The sequence below is a fragment of the Oncorhynchus clarkii genome, chromosome 4 (assembly GCF_045791955.1).
Source record: "Oncorhynchus clarkii lewisi isolate Uvic-CL-2024 chromosome 4, UVic_Ocla_1.0, whole genome shotgun sequence".
Taxonomy (NCBI): domain Eukaryota; kingdom Metazoa; phylum Chordata; class Actinopteri; order Salmoniformes; family Salmonidae; genus Oncorhynchus; species Oncorhynchus clarkii.
The window spans coordinates 23,114,042-23,136,408 of record NC_092150.1 but is presented as its reverse complement, the minus strand read 5'-3'; the positions used below and the strand labels follow the sequence as shown (position 1 = coordinate 23,136,408).

General features: G+C 42.7%; 1 protein-coding gene across 3 annotated transcripts in view; it reads left to right on the top strand.

Moving 5' to 3' along the window:
- Window positions 1–22,367, top strand: part of LOC139406612 (cytosolic carboxypeptidase 6-like) — a 465,185-nt gene that overhangs the window by 364,107 nt on the left and 78,711 nt on the right. The window lies entirely within an intron of this gene.

Below are 22,367 nucleotides of genomic sequence, written 5' to 3'. Positions count from 1 at the left end.
TTGTCTTGGCCTCTAAAATCCTCACAAACTTTTACAAATGCACAATTGAGAGCATCCTGTCGGGATGCATCACCGCCTGGTACGGCAACTGCACCGCCCGCAACCGCAGGGCTCTCCAGGGGGCAAACTACCTGCCCTCCAGCCACAGTGCCCCCCCACCAAAAAAACATTCTGCACTAACTGTAATTTTGATTCAGACATTTGGAACTACACTAATAATTAATTGGATAATAATTGGATTCTCTTATTTGTATTTATTTACCTCAAGTGGTTTCTATTTGTCTTTCTTACCTTTTTTTATATTTATGAGTCTTTTTATATGTATTTATGTATATAGTTTTATATTTATATTGTTTTAAATGTTATTACTCTATTGCTAACAAAAAACAGCTGCAACTAAATTGCACAAATCCTATATCACACAAATACACAAATAGAATAACACACTTATAAAGAAGAGAACCTGATTATTACACTATTGCACTTCAAACAGGAAACACACAAACTAAATTGCACAACTGCCATCTAAAGCCGGACCTTTCTTGCCTTTCTTGATGCAAAGTCATCAATAATATCATCATAAGAAATCTGCCCAGCAATTGCATGGTTAATACTGATGACAGCAAGGCCACTAAGGCGTTCCTGTGACATGGTGGACCTCAGGTAGGAGTTTCAGCTTTGAAAAGCTCCTCTCTGCTTCAGCTATGGTCACTGGAAGAGTAAGACAAATTCTGAGAGCAGTCCACAAATTTGGATACATTTCTGAGATCTCCCTTTCATGCATAAATATATTCAGCTCAAGCAGGGTCATGGTCTTCAATGGCAAGTCAGGCAAGTTCTATAGTTCCTGTGCAAGCTCTCTGCCATCCAAGTCTGAGTGTTCTTTATAGTGCAGTGTCATACTAAGGGGCCTCACATTGTTCTGTCAGCTCCTCATTTGAGAGACTTTGGAAGGTTGACAGCACTCCAAACTTCTCTCCCACATTTTCCAACGTGGAGAATCTTTCCTGAAGGGTTGAGGTTGCAGCATCAGCAACGACATTGAAAAATGTCACCTCCAGCTTCTTCAGGGCATCACTCAAAGGCCCATCAAATGATTCATATGAAAAGTGTCGCTTTGTGGACCTCAGCCTTTTTTGTTGTAGAAAGGCTGCTACATTCATACCCTCGAAAATATCCTTGGCTGACGTTTGTGCAGTCATAAAGCCTGTTGCCCTATAGTTTCTGAGAACTCTCTGTCTTTCTGAGAAGACTGACTGCAACATCCATATGCATACTGGGAGACTGCATCAGCTTGCTCACATGTTGGATCTGGCTCAAGATGTCATACCACACCACTGCACAGATGCTGAAGCGGTATGATCCCACCTCCTCTGACAAGGATTGGGCCTCAATCTTTATCACAGGGTCTTTGGTGCCTCTCTCACCGCTGCTGCCTGATACCTCAGTGGCCCGACACTCTTAACTTTACTCTCCCACCTTGTCTCCGTCCACATCTTCAAAGTGATGTCCACATGTTTTTTCAGGATGGCCCATCGCTGTGTTGAGGCTGAGAACAAGGTGTACAGTTTGTGTAAGATGCCAAAGTAACCAGTGGCATCGACAGAACTTTTAGTAGCATCAGCTACAACCAGATTCAATGTGTGAGCCCCACATGGCACAAATAGAGCTCTTAGATTAATGTCCATGAGTCTGGCTTGGACACCTTTGTTTTTGCCTATCATGTTGGCCCCATTATCATAAGTCCTCTGCAGTCCTCAAAAGGAATTTTTAGCTCCTCTAATCTTTTGAGAATCGGGGATGCCAAATGTCGGCCCCCCTCTGCCTCCAAAAACACCATAAAATGTTCCTTTATGTGGGGCTCTTCCTTTTGTGATATAATTCTAATCACAACAGGGTAACTGTTCAGATTTTATTTAATCTTTATATAACTAGGCAAGTAAGTTAAGAACAAATTCTTAGCTACAATGACGGCCTACCAAAAGGCAAAATACCTCCTGTGGGGACTGGGGGCTGGGAATAAAAATATATACAGTGGGGCAAAAAATATTTAGTCAGCCACCAATTGTGCAAGTTCTTCCACTTAAAAAGATGAGAGAGGCCTGTAATTTTCATCATAGGTACACTTCAATTATGACAGACAAAATTAGATTTTTTTTTCTCCAGAAAATCACATTGTAGGATTTTTAATTTATTTATTTGCAAATTATGGTGGAAAATAAGTACTTGGTCACCTACAAACAAGCAAGATTCCTGGCTCTCACAGACCTGTAACTTCTTCTTTAAGAGGCTCCTCTGTCCTCCACTGTATTAATGGCACCTGTTTGAACATGTTATCGGTATAAAAGACACCTGTCCACAACCTCAAACAGTCACACTCCAAACTCCACTATGGCCAAGACCAAAGAGCTGTCAAAGGACACCAGAAACAAAATTGTAGACCTGCACCAGGCTGGGAAGACTGAATCTGCAATAGGTAAGCAGCTTGGTTTGAAGAAATCAACTCTGGGAGCAATTATTAGGAAATGGAAGACATACAAGACCACTGATAATCTCCCTCGATCTGGGGCTCCACGCAAGATCTCACCCCGTGGGGTCAAAATGATCACTAGAACGGTGAGCAAAAATCCCAGAACCACACGGGCGGACCTAGTGAATGACCTGCAGAGAGCTGGGACCAAAGTAACAAAGCCTACCATCAGCAAGGGCATTGAAGATGAAACGTGGCTGGGTCTTTCAGCATGACAATGATCCCAAACACACCGCCCGGGCAACGAAGGAGTGGCTTCGTAAGAAGCATTTCAAGGTCCTGGAGTGGCCTAGCCAGTCTCCAGATCTCAACCCCATAGAAAATCTTTGGAGGGAGTTGAAAGTCTGTGTTGCCCAGCAATAGTCCCAAAACATCACTGCTCTAGAGGAGATCTGCATGGAGGAATGGGCCAAAATACCAACAGTGTGTGAAAACCTTGTGAAGACTTACAGAAAACGTTTGACCTCTGTCATTGCCAACAAAGGGTATATAACAAAGTATTGAGATAAACTTTTGTTATTGACCAAATACTTATTTTCCAACATAATTTGCAAATAAATTCATAAAAAATCATACAATGTGATTTTCTGGATTTTTTTTTCTTCTCATTTTGTCTGTCATAGTTGAAGTGTACCTATGATGAAAATTACAGGCCTCTCTCATCTTATTAAGTGGGAGAACTTGCACAATTGGTGGCTGACTAAATACTTTTTTGCCCCACTGTACATTTCATAGTAAGAATATAATAGAATATAACAAAATAAAAACCAAATATTTTTCCCACACAACTTGTGTCACGGGAATGTGTGCAACCTCAGTAATATAAAACAAATATATTATCAAAATATATAAAAAAATATTTTGAAACAGAGCCCAAGCCCATGCTTTTTTGATCCAAGTTTTATCTCTTTCCTACCCTCACCCCACTTTGTTAGGGAGCAGGTGTAGGGTCTTACCTTCATGATACCGATAAAAAAAAAATAGCAATCCTATTTTCAAAAGCATGTGAGTCTCAAACAAAATCACATTGATTGTTTATCAGACAAGTCAGTGAAGTCACAGGCTTTTGGTCAGGAGTAGGCCTGGGCTACTAAGAGACTGTGAGTGAAGGGAAAAATATACCACTTGTGAACTACATAGTTTAACATGGCAAAATGTTCTAATAAATGAGCCAAATAAACAAGATGATGATGGGCAGCACTCATCTTATCTTAGCTAACATTTCCCCAGCCTGACTGTAGCCTAAGGATAGGGATTTTTTCACCACTCGCCAAGGTCTTCATGAAATACAGGTGGTGGCAACTTCTTCCTCACTCTCATTCCTTGGGAAAACAAATTTAGGTGGTATCTCACTTGGTCCTCTGCAAACTAGTTGTGTCCGAATTCTGTCAGTCAGAACTGAAGGCCTGTCAGCAGGGTCTGTAGACAATGATTCATCCTCAGCAGCAGGGTCTGTAGACAATGATTCATCCTCAGCAGCAGGGTCTGTAGACAGTGGTTCATCCTCAGCAGCAGGGTCTGTAGACAATGATTCATCCTCAGCAGCAGGGTCTGTAGACAATGATTAATCCTCGTCAGCAGGGTCTGTAGACAGTGGTTCATCCTCAGCAGCAGGGTCTGTAGACAATGATTCATCCTCAGCAGCAGGGTCTGTAGACAATGATTCATCCTCAGCAGCAGGGTCTGTAGACAGTTGTTCATCCTCAGCAGCAGGGTCTGTAGACAATGATTCATCCTCAGCAGCAGGGTCTGTAGACAGTGATTCATCCTCAGCAGCAGGGTCTGTAGACAATGATTCATCCTCAGCAGCAGGGTCTGCAGACAGTGGTTCATCCTCAGCAGCAGGGTCTGTAGACAATGATTCATCCTCAGCAGCAGGGTCTGCAGACAATGATTCATCCTCAGCAGCAGGGTCTGTAGACAATGATTCATCCTCAGCAGCAGGGTCTGTAGACAGTGGTTCATCCTCAGCAGCAGGGTCTGTAGACAATGATTCATCCTCAGCAGCAGGGTCTGTAGACAATGATTCATCCTCGGCAGCAGGGTCTGTAGACAGTGGTTCATCCTCAGCAGCAGGGTCTGTAGACAATGATTCATCCTCAGCAGCAGGGTCTGTAGGATTCATCCTCAGCAGCAGGGTCTGTAGACAATGATTCATCCTCGGCAGCAGGGTCTGTAGACAGTGGTTCATCCTCAGCAGCAGGGTCTGTAGACAATGATTCATCCTCAGCAGCAGGGTCTGTAGACAGTGATTCATCCTCAGCTGCAGGGTCTGTAGACAATGATTCATCCTCAGCAGCAGGGTCTGTAGACAATGATTCATCCTCAGCAGCAGGGTCTGTAGACAGTGGTTCATCCTCAGCAGCAGGGTCTGTAGACAATGATTCATCCTCAGCAGCAGGGTCTGTAGACAATGATTCATCCTCGGTAGCAGGGTCTGTAGACAGTGGTTCATCCTCAGCAGCAGGGTCTGTAGACAATGATTCATCCTCAGCAGCAGGGTCTGTAGACAGTGATTCATCCTCAGCAGCAGGGTCTGTAGACAATGATTCATCCTCAGCAGCAGGGTCTGTAGACAATGATTCATCCTCGGCAGCAGGGTCTGTAGACAGTTGTTCATCCTCAGCAGCAGGGTCTGTAGACAATGATTCATCCTCGGCAGCAGGGTCTGTAGACAGTGGTTCATCCTCAGCAGCAGGGTCTGTAGACAGTGGTTCATCCTCAGCAGCAGGGTCTGTAGACAATGATTCATCCTCAGCAGCAGGGTCTGTAGACAGTTGTTCATCCTCAGCAGCAGGGTCTGTAGACAGTGGTTCATCCTCAGCAGCAGGGTCTGTAGACAATGATTCATCCTCAGCAGCAGGGTCTGTAGACAGTTGTTCATCCTCAGCAGCAGGGTCTGTAGACAGTTGTTCATCCTCAGCAGCAGGGTCTGTAGACAGTTGTTCATCCTCAGCAGCAGGGTCTGTAGACAGTGGTTCATCCTGAGCAGCAGGGTCTGTAGACAGTGGTTCATCCTCAGCAGCAGGGTCTGTAGACAGTGATTCATCCTCAGCAGCAGGGTCTAATAATAATAAAATCATCATTGTTACCTACAATATGGAAATGTAAAACTTTGCAAAAGGGAAATTAATTATTTTGTTTATGTTATGCAGGGATGTACACATAAGCACATATGCATGTACCCACACACATACACACACGTGCGGGTGCGCACAAACACACCTGAAGAATCCTGCTGGGGAGAAGTGGAAACAAATGGGTCTTCATCCTCAGGCTCAGAAAACATTTATGAAGAGGCCTGTGTGGCTGAGGAGGTAGATGGATCCTCATTCTGGCCAGTGCCAGAAGGTGCTCCAAAATATTTCAGAAGTGCCCCTGAATTTGCATTGAAATACAGTATATGAGTCTGACACCCTAAATACATTTGATGCACAATTGATCAAACTTTCATAATAGGAACCAAATGATCCATACAACCTCCTTGGCTAATTCTAGGCATAAGACACCCCAAAGGACTCAATATATCACAAAAGTTACAAAATATCAGCATAATATAGATGTCTTTTAAGTTAGCCTACAGCATTGGATATTCCCCTTACTGAGCTCAGTCAATACAATCACAGAAAACCTTTATGATGTCACCTCAATGAAGGTTAATCAAATCAATAATGTGCTAGTTAGATGTAAATTGTTTTTCTGCAGGCTACACACATTATCATGATGAAACTGTGTGAAATTATATCCAATGTTATGTAAGCTAGTTGGACAGAAATATTGTCGCCCTATGTGTATTAGCATAGCAAGCAACATAGGCTAACAAACATAAATGTTATACTATCCTATATCATTACATGCATAATATTATACTCATAAAGAGATGACATAGCTGCATACCTTTATCTTTTGCGCGTTTCTCCTCTTCTTCTTTCCTCTTTTTCCTAGGCACCTGATGGCTTAGACCTTTTCTTATCCATATGTGTTGATTTGGCACTCGAGCATCAATACATTACCCATCCCCCAACACTGTCAACTAAGAGTCAAGACTAAACCAATTCACCTTGATGGTGTGCAAACTGGTTTTATATTATTCTTAACGAAAAAAAATATGTCTGTAAAACTAAACTCAGCAAAAAAATAAACGTCCCTTTTTCAGGACCCTGTCTTTCAACGATAAAAATCGTAAAAATCCAAATAACTTCACAGATCTTCATTGTAAAGGGTTTTAACAGTTTCCTATGCTTGTTCAACAAATCATAAACAATTAATGAACATGCACCTGTGGAACGGTCCTTAAATCAAATCAAATCAAATCAAATCAAATTTTAGTTGTCACATACACATGGTTAGCAGATGTTAATGCGAGTGTAGCGAAATGCTTGTGCTTCTAGTTCCGACAATGCAGTAATAACAAGTAATCTAACTAACAATTCCAAAACTACTGTCTTGTACACAGTGTAAGGGGATAAAGAATATGTACATAAGGATATATGAATGAGTGATGGTACAGAGCAGCATAGGCAAGATACAGTAGATGGTATCAAGTACAGTATGTACAAATGAGATGAGTATGTAAACAAAGTGGCATAGTTTAAAGTGGCTAGGTTTACATGTATTACATAAGGATACAGTCGATGATATAGAGTACAGTATATACGTATGCATATGAGATGAATAATGTAGGGTAAGTAACATTATATAAGGTAGCATTGTTTAAAGTGGCTAGTGATATATTTACATCATTTCCCATCAATTCCCATTATTAAAGTGGCTGGAGTTGAGTCAGTGTCAGTGTGTTGGCAGCAGCCACTCAGTGTTAGTGGTGGCTGTTTAACAGTCTGATGGCCTTGAGATAGAAGCTGTTTTTCAGTCTCTCGGTCCCAGCTTTGATGCACCTGTACTGACCTCGCCTTCTGGATGATAGCGGGGTGAACAGGCAGTGGCTCGGGTGGTTGATGTCCTTGATGATCTTTATGGCCTTCCTGTGACATCGGGTGGTGTAGGTGTCCTGGAGGGCAGGTAGTTTGCCCCCGGTGATGCGTTGTGCAGACCTCACTACCCTCTGGAGAGCCTTACGGTTGAGGGCGGTGCAGTTGCCATACCAGGCGGTGATACAGCCCGCCAGGATGCTCTCGATTGTGCATCTGTAGAAGTTTGTGAGTGCTTTTGGTGACAAGCCGAATTTCTTCAGCCTCCTAAGGTTGAAGAGGCGCTGCTGCGCCTTCTTCACGATGCTGTCTGTGTGAGTGGACCAATTCAGTTTGTCTGTGATGTGTTTGCCGAGGAACTTAAAACTTGCTACCCTCTCCACTACTGTTCCATCGATGTGGATAGGGGGGGTGTTCCCTCTGCTGTTTCCTGAAGTCCACAATCATCTCCTTAGTTTTGTTGACGTTGAGTGTGAGGTTATTTTCCTGACACCACACTCCGAGGGCCCTCACCTCCTCCCTGTAGGCCGTCTCGTCGTTGTTGGTAATCAAGCCTACCACTGTTGTGTCGTCCGCAAACTTGATGATTGAGTTGGAGGCGTGCGTGGCCACGCAGTCGTGGGTGAACAGGGAGTACAGGAGAGGGCTCAGAACTCACCCTTGTGGGGCCCCAGTGTTGAGGATCAGCGGGGAGGAGATGTTGTTGCCTACCCTCACCACCTGGGGGCGGCCCGTCAGGAAGTCCAGTACCCAGTTGCACAGGGCGGGGTCGAGACCCAGGGTCTCGAGCTTGATGACGAGCTTGGAGGGTACTATGGTGTTGAATGCCGAGCTGTAGTCGATGAACAGCATTCTCACATAGGTATTCCTCTTGTCCAGATGGGTTAGGGCAGTGTGCAGTGTGGTTGAGATTGCATCGTCTGTGGACCTATTTGGGCGGTAAGCAAATTGGAGTGGGTCTAGGGTGTCAGGTAGGGTGGAGGTGATATGGTCCTTGACTAGTCTCTCAAAGCACTTCATGATGACGGATGTGAGTGCTACGGGGCGGTAGTCGTTTAGCTCAGTTACCTTAGCTTTCTTGGGAACAGGAACAATGGTGGCCCTCTTGAAGCATGTGGGAACAGCAGACTGGTATAGGGATTGATTGAATATGTCCATAAACACACCGGCCAGCTGGTCTGCGCATGCTCTGAAGGCGCGGCTGGGGATGCCGTCTGGGCCTGCAGCCTTGCGATGGTTAACACGTTTAAATGTCTTACTCACCTCGGCTGCAGTGAAGGAGAGACCGCATGTTTTCGTTGCAGGCCGTGTCAGTGGCACTGTATTGTCCTCAAAGCGGGCAAAAAAGTTATTTAGTCTGCCTGGGAGCAAGACATCCTGGTCCGTGGCTGGGCTGGATTTCTTCCTGTAGTCCGTGATTGACTGTAGACCCTGCCACATGCCTCTTGTGTCTGAGCCGTTGAATTGAGATTCTACTTTGTCTCTGTACTGGCGCTTAGCTTGTTTGATAGCCTTGCGGAGGGAATAGCTGCACTGTTTGTATTCGGTCATGTTACCAGACACCTTGCCCTGATTAAAAGCAGTGGTTCGCGCTTTCAGTTTCACACAAATGCTGCCATCAATCCACGGTTTCTGGTTAGGGAATGTTTTAATCGTTGCTATGGGAACGACATCTTCAACGCACGTTCTAATGAACTCGCACACCGAATCAGCGTATTCGTCAATGTTGTTATCTGACGCAATACGAAACATCTCCCAGTCCACGTGATGGAAGCAGTCTTGGAGTGTGGAGTCAGCTTGGTCGAACCAGCGTTGGACAGACCTCAGCGTGGGAGCCTCTTGTTTTAGTTTCTGTCTGTAGGCAGGGATCAACAAAATGGAGTCGTGGTCAGCTTTTCCGAAAGGGGGGCGGGGCAGGGCCTTATATGCGTCGCGGAAGTTAGAGTAACAATGATCCAAGGTCTTTCCACCCCTGGTTGCGCAATCGATATGCTGATAACATTTAGGGAGTCTTGTTTTCAAATTAGCCTTGTTAAAATCCCCAGCTACAATGAATGCAGCCTCCGGATAAATCGTTTCCAGTTTGCAGAGAGTTAAATAAAGTTCGTTCAGAGCCATCGATGTGTCTGCTTGGGGGGGGGGGGGGGGGGATATATACGGCTGTGATTATAATCGAAGAGAATTCTCTTGGTAGATAATGCGGTCTACATTTGATTGTGAGGAATTCTAAATCAGGTGAACAGAAGGATTTGAGTTCCTGTATGTTTCTTTCATCACACCATGTCACGTTGGCCATGAGGCATACGCCCCCGCCCCTCTTCTTACCAGAAAGATGTTTGTTTCTGTCAGCGCGATGCGTGGAGAAACCCGTTGGCTGCACCGCTTCGGATAGAGTCTCTCCAGTGAGCCATGTTTCAGTGAAGCAAAGGACTTTACAGTCTCTGATGTCCCTCTGGAATGCTACCCTTGCTCGGATTTCATCAACCTTGTTGTCAAGAGACTGGACATTGGCAAGAAGAATGCTAGGGAGTGGTGCACGGTGTGCCCGTCTCCGGAGTCTGACCAGAAGACCGCCTCGTTTCCCTCTCTTTCGGAGTCGTTTTTTTGGGTCGCTGCATAGGATCCACTCCGTTGTCCTGTTTGTAAGGCAGAACACAGGATCCGCGTCGCGAAAAACATATTCTTGGTCGTACTGATGGTGAGTTGACGCTGATCTTATATTCAGTAGTTCTTCTCGACTGTATGTAATGAAACCTAAGATGACCTGGTACTAATGTAAGAAATAACACGTAAAAAAACAAAAAACTGCATAGTTTCCTAGGAACACGAAGCGAGGCGGCCATCTCTGTCGGCGCCGGAAGTTAAGACACAAACAGCTTACAGACGGTAGGCAATTTAGATCACAGGTATGAAAACTTAGGACACTAAAGAGGCCTTTTACTGACTCTGAAAAACACCAAATGAAAGATACCCAGGCTCCCTGCTCATCTGCGTGAATGTGCCTTAGGCATGCTGCAAGGTGGCATGAGGACTGCAGATGTGGCCAGGGCAATAAATTGCAATGTCCATACTGTGAGACGCCTAAGACAGCGCTACAGGGAGACAGGACGGACAGCTGATCTTCCTTGCAGAGGCAGACTACATGTAACAACACCTGCACAGGATCGGTACAGCCAAACATCACATCTGCGGGACAGGTACCGGATGGCAGCAACAACTGCCCGAGGAACGCACAATCCCTCCATCAGTGCTCAGACTGTCCGCAATAGGCTGAGAGAGGCTGAACTGAGAGCTTGTAGGCCTGTTGTAAGGCAGGTCCTCACCAGATATCACCAGCAACAATGTCGCCAATGGGCACAAACCCACTGTTGCAGGACCAGACAGGACTGGCAAAAAAGTGCTCTTCACTGACGAGTCCCGGTTTTGTCTCACCAGGGTGATGGTTGGATTCAAGTTTATTTTCAATGGAATGAGCGTAACACCGAGGCCTGTACTCTGGAGCGGGATAGATTTGGAGGTGGAGGGTCCGTCATGGTCTGGGGGGTGTGTCACAGCATTATTGGACTGAGCTTGTTGTCATTGCAGGCAATCTCAACGCTGTGCGTTACAGGGAAGACATCCTCCTCCCTCATGTGGTACCCTTCCTGCAGGCTCATTCTGACATGACCCTCCAGCATGACAATGCCACCAGCCATACTGCTCGTTCTGTGTGTGATTTCCTGCAAGACAGGAATGTCAGTGTCCTGCCATGGCCAGAGCCTGGATCTCAATCCCATTGAGCACGTCTGGGACCTGTTGGACCGGAGGGTGAGGGCTAGGGCCATTCCTCCCCGAAATATCTGGGAACTTGCAGGTGCCTTGGTGGAAGAGTGGGGTAACATCTCACAACAAGAACGGGCAAATCTGGTGCAGTCCATGAGGAGGAGATGCACTGCAGTACTTAAAGCAGCTGGTGGCCACACCAGATACTGACTGTTACTTTTGATTTTGACCCCCTCTTTGTTCAGGGACACATTATTCAATTTCTGTTAGTCACATGTCTGTGGAACTTGTTCAGTTTATGTCTCAGGTGGTGAATCTTGTTATGTTCGTACAAATATTTACACGTTAAGTTTGCTGAAAATAAAAGCAGTTGACAGTGAGAGGACGTTTCTTTTTTGCTGAGTTTAGTATTATGAATGAATTGTGGTTTATTTGGTTGCATTTCGTAGTGTGACTGATTTTACTAATTGAATTAGTACTGTACAATAGGTGTGCTATTTGATAGATTCCCCCACTCCCCCTACCGCAGGCTTCCAGTGGGGAGACCTGAGGTCAACCTACCCCCGCCCCCCTCCGTATCTCGTACTTCTGAGTGGGAGACCTTCTCAGGCAGTAGCCTGCCTTTTGTCAGTAGCCTGTCGACAATTTCCGGTGAAATTGGAGGGCGCGCAATTCAAATAAATAATCGTAAAAAGTATGGCTATTAAACATCTAGGTATATACAAGTGTCTTATATCGGTTAAAAGCTTAAATTCTTGTTAATGTAACTGCATTGTCCGATTTACAGTAGGCTTTACAGCGAAAGCATGCCATGTGATATTTTTCATCCAGCACAGGCTTCAAAAAATCACAAATACCGATTAAATAATCAATTACTTTTTGAAAATCTTCCTCTGATTTGCAATCCAAAGGGTCCCAGCTACAACATGCATGGTCGTTTTGTTAGATAAAATCCTTCTTTATATACCAAAAAGTCAGTTTAAAACAAGTCAAACTACATTTTTTTTAATCCTCAGGTACCCTAAAATTTAATTAAACTATAATATTTCATATGGAAAGAAGTATGTTCAATAGAAAAGTAAAATTAGCACTTCCTTGCCCTCTTTGTCGCGTGCCCACAGACTGATTTCCAACTCTGACTCCCTGTACCAAAACTCAAAATTCTTCCTCGTTTTGGAAGACACAAGCCTGAAACCTTGAACAAAGACTGTTGACATCTAGTGGAAGCCATAGGAATTGCAATCTGGGAGCTGGGAGCTCTCAAAAAAAATAATTCTGGTGGGTTTTTCTTTGAATTTTCTCCTACCATATCAATTGTGTCATAGTCTCATACATTATTTTTACATTTCTACAAACTTCAAAGTATTTTCTATCCAATGGTACCAATTATGTGCCTTACTGGCTTCTGGGCCTGAGTAACAGGCAGTTTACTTTGGGCACGTAAGTCAGGCGGAAATTCTGAAAAAGGACCCTAGCCCTAACAAGCTCTAGCTCACAAACTAGAATCTGGCGCCCACTCCGACAAGGTTAATTGACCAACAGTTCCACACAGTGACATGATATCATTGACGTGACGTGCAAATTAATGATAGAAAACCGATCGCGCAAATGTCACCATTCCAAAAAAAATTGTGCGGGTGCCCCATGCTAACCCCCAGCAAGATGTAGGCTGCACATGTCGCCCATACCTAAATCCGCCACTGCAGGACATGAACAGCACCCGATGTCACAGGAAGGCCAAAAAGATCATCAAGGACATCAATCACCCAAGCCACAGCCTGTTCACCCCGCTATCATCCATCAAAGCTGGGACGAGAGACTGAGAAACAGTTTCAATCTCACGGCCATCAGACTGTTAAATAGCCATCACTAGCCGGCTTTCACCCAGTTATGCAACCCTGCATCTTAGAGGCTGCTGACCTATATCCATAGACTTGGAATCACTGGCCACTTTAATAATGGAACACTAGTCACTTTAATCATTTTAAAATAATGTTTAACATACTGCTTTACAGATCTCATATGTATATACTGTATTCTATTTTACTGTATTTTATTAAATTCAATAGATATGTTTATTGTTGTGACTTGTTAGATACTACTGCACTGTTGGAGCTAGGAACACAAGCTTTTCCCTTCACCCGCAATAAAATCTGCAAAATATGTGACCAATAACATTTGATTTGATTTGACCCAAGTCTCAAGCTCAGGAAATTGTCTATAACTTTGGCACTCTTTTGTTGTTGACAGCAGTTTTGACTGCAGTTGTGAAACCATGCAGGCGGACAAATACAGATGAGCCCAATGATACATCACAGCTCTGCCGGGCATAGCATAAGCAAATCAGACACCTTGTTTGGTATTCAGATTAGCATTATGGCATTTACAGATCACACATAAACCCTGTATGCACTCTGAATTCTTTTCCTACCATTGCTGAGATCAATCCTCACTCCCCATCTCTTCCTGTGGCTTTGACTTTGGATTTGGGACACAGGCTGGTGGGCTGTGCCTGATGTGCTGGCTTCACACTAGGCGGAGTGGGCTGGGGATTAAAAGGCAGATTGATCTGGGTATCAGACAGAGATAAGCGGACAGGGCTCCCTGATTTATTGGGGAAACAGGAAGTTAATATCAGCCCACATGTGCAGTGGCACACAAAGTAGGAACTTTGGCAACACTGGGGGTTTAGAATGTATGAAAATGTCAAAGTCCCATTGTAATATAAAATCTGCAATTATTCCAGTGATTGAAAATCTCAACCTTTGACGATGTGGAGGTGGGGGGACAGATTTTGGGTTGTTTTGCACTGAAGTAGTCATTTGTATATTGTTGTTGAATATTGCAGTGAAATGGCACTCCTTGTGAGCAGGCCTCTTAGCCGAATCCACCTGTCTCCTATTTGTTTACCTCACAATGAATTTCCATATATTATTGCCTTACTTTATTGCCTTGCGTGTTGTCCATCTAGGCTTTTTCTGTACTCAATGTCTGCTCAATGTCATTAACACTAACAGTTACCACATGACTGTAATGTATTGCTCCATCCGTTATTGACAATGAGATGATTCAGTGTAGCAATGATGGATGGATTGGCCTGGGAGGAACAGCCAGTGCTTTGTATCCTCAAATCAAATCAAATTGTATGAGTCACATGCACCGAATACAACACCTTACAGTGAAATGCTTACTTACTAGCCCCTAACCAACAATGCAGTTTTAAAAAATACAGATAAGAATAAGAAATAAAAGTAACAAGTAATTAAAGAGCAGCAGTAAAATAACAATAGCGAGATTTATACAGGGGGGTACCGGTACCGAGTCAATGTGCGGGGGCACCGGTTAGTTGAGGTAACATGTACATGTAGGTAGAGTTACTAAAGTGAATATGCATAGCTGATAACAGAGAGTAGCAGCGGAGTACAAGACGATGGGGGGCAATGCAAAAAGTCTGGGTAGCCATTTGATTAGGATTCTTATGGCTTGGGGGTAGAAGCTGTTTAGAAGCCTCATGGACCTATACTTGGCTCTCCAGTACCGCTTGCCGTGCGGTATCTTTTCAGTCTCCTGATGGGGTAAAGGTTTTGTTGTGCACTCTTCATGACTGTCTTGGTGTGCTTGGACCATGTTAGTTTGTTGGTGATGTGGACACCAAGGAACTTGAAGCTCTCAACCTGCTCCACTGCAGCCCAGTCAATGAGAATGGGGGCGAGCTCAGTCCTCTTTTTCCTGTCATCCACAATCATCTCCTTTGTCTTGATCACGTTGAGGGAGAGGTTGTTGTCCTGGCACCACACAGCCATGTCTCTGACCTCCTCCCTTATAGGCTGTCTCGACGTTTTCGGTGATCAGGCCTGCCACTGTTGTGTCATCGGCAAACTTAATGATGGTGTTGGAGTCGAGCCTGGCCGTGCAGTCATGAGTGAACAGGGATACAGCAGGGGACTGAGCACGCACCCCTGAGGGGCCCCTGTGTTGTTACCTACCCTTACCACCTGTGGGCGGCTCGTCAGGAAGTCCAGGATCCAGTTGCAGAGGGAGATGTTAAATCCCAGGGTCCTTAGCTTATTGATGAGCTTTGAGGGCACAATGGTGTTGAACGCTGAGCTGTAGTCAATGAACAGCATTCTAACATAGGTGTTCCTTTTGTCCAGGTGGGAAAGGGCAGTGTGGAGTGCAACAGAGATTGCATCATCTGTAGATCTGTATGCAAATTGTAGTGGGTCTAGGGTTTCTGGGGTAATGGTGTTGATGTGAGCCATGACCATCCTTTCAAAGCACTTCATGGCTACAGACGTGAGTGCTACGGGTCGGTAGTCGTTTAGGCAGGTTACCTTAGTGTTCTTGGGCACAGGCACTATGCTGGTCTGCTTAAAACATGTTGGTATTACAGACTCGGACAGGGAGAGGTTGAAAATGTCAGTGAAGACACTTGCCAGTTGGTCACCGCATGCTCGCAGTACACGTCCTAGTAATCCATCTGGCCCTGCGGCCTTGAGAATGTTGACCTGTTTAAAGGTCTTACTCACATCGGCTGTGGAGAGCGTGATCACACGGACTTCCAGAACAGCTGGTGCTCTCATGCATGTTTCAGTGTTATTTTCCTTGAAGCAAGCATAGAAGCAGTTTAGCTCGTCTGGTAGGCTCGTGTCACTGGGCAGCTCTCGGCTGTGCTTCCCTTTGTAGTCTGTAATGGTTTGCAAACCCTGCTACATCCGACGAACGTCAGAGCCGGTGTAGTATGATTCATTCTTAGTCCTGTATTGACGCTTTGCCTGTTTGATGGTTCGTCAGAGGGCATAGCAGTATTTCTTATAAGCTTCCCGGTTAGAGCCTTGCTCCTTGAAAGCGGCAGCTCTAGCCATGTCTTCTGGTTGAGGTAAGTACGTATGGTCACTGTGGGGACGACGTCATCGATGCACTTATTGATGAAGCCAATAACTGATGTGATGTACTCCTCATTGCCATCGGTGGAATCCCGGAACATATTCCAGTCTGTGCTAGCAGAACAGTCCTGTAGTTTAGCACCTGCTTCATCTGACCACTTTTTTTATTGATCTAGTCATTGGTGCTTCCTGCTTTAATTTTTGTTTGTAAGCAGGAATCAGAGGATAGAATTATGGTCAGATTTGGCAAATGGAGGGCGAGGGAGAGCTTTGTATGCATCTCTGTGTGGAGTAAAGGTGGTCCAGATTTGTTCCCCTCTGGTTGTACATTTATCATGCTGATAGAAATTTGGTAAAACTGATTTAAGTTTCCCTGCATTGAAGTCCCCGGCTACTAGGAGCGCCGCCTCTGTGTGAGCGTTTTCTTGTTTGCTTAATACAGCTCATTCAATGCAGTCTTAGTGCCAGGCTCTGACTGTGGTGGTATGTGAACAGCTACGAAAAATGCAGATAAAAACTCTCCAGGTAGGTAGTGTGGTCTACAGTTTATCATGAGATACTCTACCTCAGGCAAGCAATAGCTCGAGACTTCCTTAGATATTGTGCACCAGCTGTTATTTACAAAAATACATAGTCCGCCGCCCCTTGTCTTACCAGACACCGCTGTTCTATCCTGCCGGCGCAGCATATAACCAGCCAGCTGTATGTTGATAGTGTCGTCGTTCAGCCACGTCTCCGTGAAGCATAAGATATTACAGTTTTGAATGTCCCGTATGTAGTTTAATCTTCCGTGTAGGTCATCGATTTTATTGTCCAAAGATTGCACATTTGTTAGCAGAATTGAAGGAAGTGGCGGTTTATTCGATCGCCTACAAATTCTCAGAAGGCAGCCCGCTCTCCGGCCCCTTTTTCTCCGCCTCCTCTACACCCAAATCACAGGGATCTGGGCCTGTTCCTGAGAAAGCAGTATATCGTTCGCGTTGGCCGGGTCAGACTCGTTAACCCGAAAATAAGAATTCTGTCAGTTTGTGGTGAGTAATCTCAGTGTTATTTTCGGTCATAAGAGGCGCTAACGGCAAAATTATGTACATAATAAGTAAAAATATAAGTTACAAACAACACAAATAAACAAACTTTCTTCTCTGGCGCCATCTTACCTACTGAGTCTCACCGATTAAGAGTACACTGTGTCCTTAGTCAATGCTGCAGTACTGGACACACATTCATCTTAAACCCTTAGTTTATATTATACAGTGAAGAAGGTTATTAATTACAATGCCTTTATGTTGCTGTTGGTTTTAAAAACCTAGGTTTAAGACAACACAGTGACAATAGGACTGCATACTATACCGTGCATTTTAGCAAACATGATCACACACTCCATTGCCACAGTTTTGACCAACACATCACAGGATATCTACTGTATAATCAAAAGGATCTGAAAACTATTTGTGCTAGGTGTTTGGTAGGAAGAGGCTGTGATGTGACATTTGCTGTAAAAGTCTGAGTCTCATTTTACCATCAGCAGTTCTCAAGATGAGAGTCTGAATAGAAACCTGACAGCGGTGATCAGCTCTGGTGTTCTATTTAGATCAGGCCTCATGCAGTGCAGTTCAGTTGTATGGTTTAATTCTGTTGGGCCAGTTTGGTGTGCCTTGCAGTTAAAACACACAGTTGAAGGATCCCCAATTCATTAAGGGAGGAAATAGTGACAGAAGGAGTCAACCATTATTTCTAAGGATACTGTGTGTGAGCACTGGAGTTCTTAGCATTGGCTGGTAAATCATTCTATTTTGGGATAGTTGGAGAAGGAGAGAGGGTTGAGCGTCACCTCTAAATGTACGCTCGCTGCCAGATCATCAAAAACCTTGGTGACCCTGAACACTATTTCACTCTCAGCGCTTGAGTTGCCATTGGTGACGGGTGGGACTCCGGAGAGACGTCAGCTCCAACAAGGATTGGTTTAATCAGCGCTGCTGCTCCCAGGCTCCCGTCCATCCGACTACAATTGATGTGCTGTCAGATAGCTAGGCCACGGCCGCCTGGTGCAGTCAGCACCTACTGATGCTTCACATTTAATCCCTTACCTGGGAGTTAGCTTAATTGGGTAGATTCTGGGACAAATGCTCTGGACACAAGTTATGGAAACTGAAGGAAGTGGAAAGTGTGTAGAGATACATAGTCCTGCATGCATTTGTTTAGAATTCCACAAGATCTCTCTCCATAATAAACTGGTGGCCTTTTGACAGTCTTGAAGCATAGCTGTGTGTGTGTGTGTGTGTGTGTGTGTGTGTGTGTGTGTGTGTGTGTGTGTGTGTGTGTGTGTGTGTGTGTGTGTGTGTGTGTGTGTGTGTGTGTGTGTGTGTGTGTGTGTGTGTGTGTGTGTGTGTGTGTGTCTGTGTGTCTGTGTGTGTGTGTGTGTCTGTGTGTCTGTGTCTGTGTGTGTGTGTGAATTCAGTAGATCAGTTACTACAATGTAGCACACTAAAATATCCTGACCTAGTGAGATATACATGGCGGGGGCTTAATCAAGCAAGTCGTCTTGACTACTTTCTTATGCCATTTTCTCTGGCACCAAAAGTTTAAAAAGTGTTGATAGGGGACAGAATGCGGTCGGATCATCACATAATTGGCATATATATTACTCTTACAGAATTTCCACGTGGGCGAGGATATTAGAAATTTAATCAAAGCCTACTAGATGATAAATGGTTTAGAACTAGTACAGAATAATTTATAACTGACTTTTTCAGACATAACATAGGTACAGCAGATCCCCTTATTGTATGGGACACTTTTAAATGTGCCTTTAGAGGCCATGCAATTCAGTACTCATCTATAAAACAAAAGCAATTTAGATCAATAGAGTCCATATTAACAAAGGAAATTGAAGGACTAACAGTACAGTTAGATAGAAATAAAAACGGTACTATAGAGGCACAGAACAAGTTAGAGGAAAAACAAAAAGAAATGGAGAAACTTATTCAAGAAAGATCCGGTGTAATATATTATAAAAATAAAGGGAATGGAATATGGGGGAAAATGCACCAAATTATTTTTCAATCTTCAATATAGAAATGTTACCAAACATTTCTTATTGAAACTTGTTACAAATGATGGAGTCACACATGATTCACCAAATTATATTTTGAAAGAGGAAGTAAAGTACTTTAAGAATATGTTTTCGTTTCAGTCTCCTCCATCTCCACTAACTGAAGCTAATTGTATGATTTTTTTTCTCCTAATAATAATGTAAAATTATCATCTGTACAGAAAGACTCATGTGAAGGCCAAATTACAGAGGAGGAACTTCTCAGCCACCAATTGTGCAAGTTCTCCCACTTAAAAAGATGAGAGAGGCATGTAATTTTCATCATAGGTACACTTCAACTATGACAGACAAAATGAGAAAAATAAATCCAGAAAATCACATTGTAGGATTTTTAATGAATGTATTTGCAAATTATAGTGGAAAATAAGTATTTGGTCAATAACACGTATTGGATCACAAAAAAATGCAAATTTTACATCACCTTGTAGTTTACCAATGAAATGGTCTGACGGAGATGTGGGCATACTCGGTATACAAATCCAAAAAGAAATAAATTATCTCACTCCAATACATTTTTATAGAAAATTAGCAAAAATAGATAAGATCTTGCTACCATGGAAAGGAAAAGACCTGTCTATTTGTGGAGAAATCCCCCTGATTAACTCTTTAGTCATATCACACTTTACCTATTTGCTTATGGTTTTGCCTACACCTAGTGACCTGCTTTTTAAATTATATAAACAAAAAATATTGAATTTTATTTGGAATGGCAAGCCAGACAAAATTTATATATTTATATAACGAATATGAATTCGGAGGGCAGAAATGATTAAATATTAAAGCATAGACCTCTCACTAAAGGCATCAGTCATACAAAAGTTATACTTAAATCCAAACGGGTTCTCTAGTAAATTGGCAGGAATGTCTCATCCTATGTTCAAGAATGGCCCTTTTCCCTTTATTCAGATTACACATGCTCACTTTCGGTTGTTTGAAAAGGAAATAATCCCCAAAATATCTTTATTTTTTAAACAAGCCTTAGAAAGTTGGTTGAACTTTCAGTTTGATCCACCTGAAAAGACAGAACAAATAATACAACAAATATTGTGGTTAAACTCAAATATCCTAATTGATTAAAAAAAAATATATTTTTCGAAGAAATGTTAAAAAAATGTATACTTTTTGTGAATAATATCATAAATAGGACTGGTGGAGTTATGTCACACATGTAGCTAACATAGACATATGGAAATGTCTGTTCTACCCAAAATTACAACCAACTAATTGCAGCATTACCACAAAAATGGAAGCGGCAAGTAGGGGGAAAAAGTAAGGAACTTGTATGTCGGCCCTGTATTAAAGAACATAAATGGTTAAAGAAAAATGTGATAAATAAAAACATATACCAATTCGATTTAACGACCAAAAAACTGACAGCTGTGCCATATAAATTGCAAAATAGTTGGGAAGAGATTTTCGATGTACCTATTCCATGGCACATGGTTTATGAATTGATATGCAAATCAACGCCTGATTCAAAACTTCAATTTTTTAAATTTAAATTACTATTTCATATTCTTGCAACCAATAGAATATTATATATATGGGGGATACAATCTTCCCAGCTCTGCAGATTTTGCTGTGAGGAGGCAGAGTCATTTGATCATTTATTTGTCCATATTTGGCTCATTTTTGGTCAAAGTTCCAGGAATGGCTGAAGAATTGCAACATTTGCCTAGAACTAACGCTGCAGATAGCAATACTGGGTGATTTGAAAAGCCACAGTCAATCAATCAATAATATCATAATTATTTCAGCAAAAAAAATATATTTTTCATTTACAATCTGTATAAACTATGATAATAGAAAGGTTCAGTACTTTTGTGAAGCATCACAGCACAGTTGAGAAATATATAAATAGAAATTCAAAATGGACGGTGTTGTGAGATAGATGGGAGGGGTTGAAAGGAGCTGAAGGGTGGGACTAATAACAAGATAACCAATGTAAAACATACGGGATCTGTAAAATGTATATAGGTTCAGAAATGTTGTGAAATAGCACAGTTACAAATAGAAATCAAACTGGATGGACATCAGAAATAGAGGAAGGACTAAAAACAAACAAAATATAACTATTGTAAAATAGATTGTGTCTGTAAAATGTGTATAAGGTGTATAAACTGAAGGTAGATGCCTAAGTGTTATTGTTTATTAGTTTACTCCAATTGGGGGAAGGGTGGTAGGGTTTGTGGGGAATAATAAAGGTATATTTAAAAATATATATATATATATCTGTACATCTATATAGGTATGTGTATTTATATGTAAATGTATATGTATGCATATGTGTATGTGTATGTACGTGTATGTATATGGATATACATATATATATATATATATATATATTTACAAAAGAAAAGATATGGGGGATTGGAAATGATGCAGACAATTACATTGATGGAAGCAACAATCTTTCCGCAATATTAAGCTGATCCACCCTTTAAAAAAAATTATATAAAAAAAAAAATACTATGTAGCACATGGGTTGACTATTACTGGCAGCACAGAGGCAAGTAATCATGCATCTGCCATACTGGTGAAAAAGTCTGTAGGAGAGGAATCTGTTTTCTTTCAATTAGTAGCCATGCTGAGCTACATACCCCATGTGTCCATATTGCCTTGTTCTCCCTTGGATCTGATCTCAACTATCCCCTTATTTCAACCTCAACCTCAATTTGCAAGATTCCATGTCTCTAAGCCACCAATTGTAGGCAGTGTGAAAGACTGCCCCAAATGTTATCGTTGTTTTTGTTTTTTACCAATATAATCTAAATTGCTTGCAGTGTTTCTTTATCATCTCCCACTGGGCACAAATTGATTAAATCGACGTCGTTTCAACATAATTTGTCAACGTACTGTGACGTGGAATCTATGTGGAAAATATGTTGGAAAAAGTCATCAACAGAAACTTATCTTTTCAGGGAAAAATTTCAACTACAAGATTACGCCATGGTAACTATGTAAAAAATATGCTGAATTTGTACCTTTGAAACAACATCAGATCTTAAACGTAATATCCACTATAAGAAAAAAAACAATGAGCTGTGAAGCACCTCCTACTGGATAATGAATTTAATTTAATCTACAGTTATCCCTTTGGTTTCCCTTCCAGGGTTTTAACCAAGCCCAGCCCTGTTGATATTTGTCAT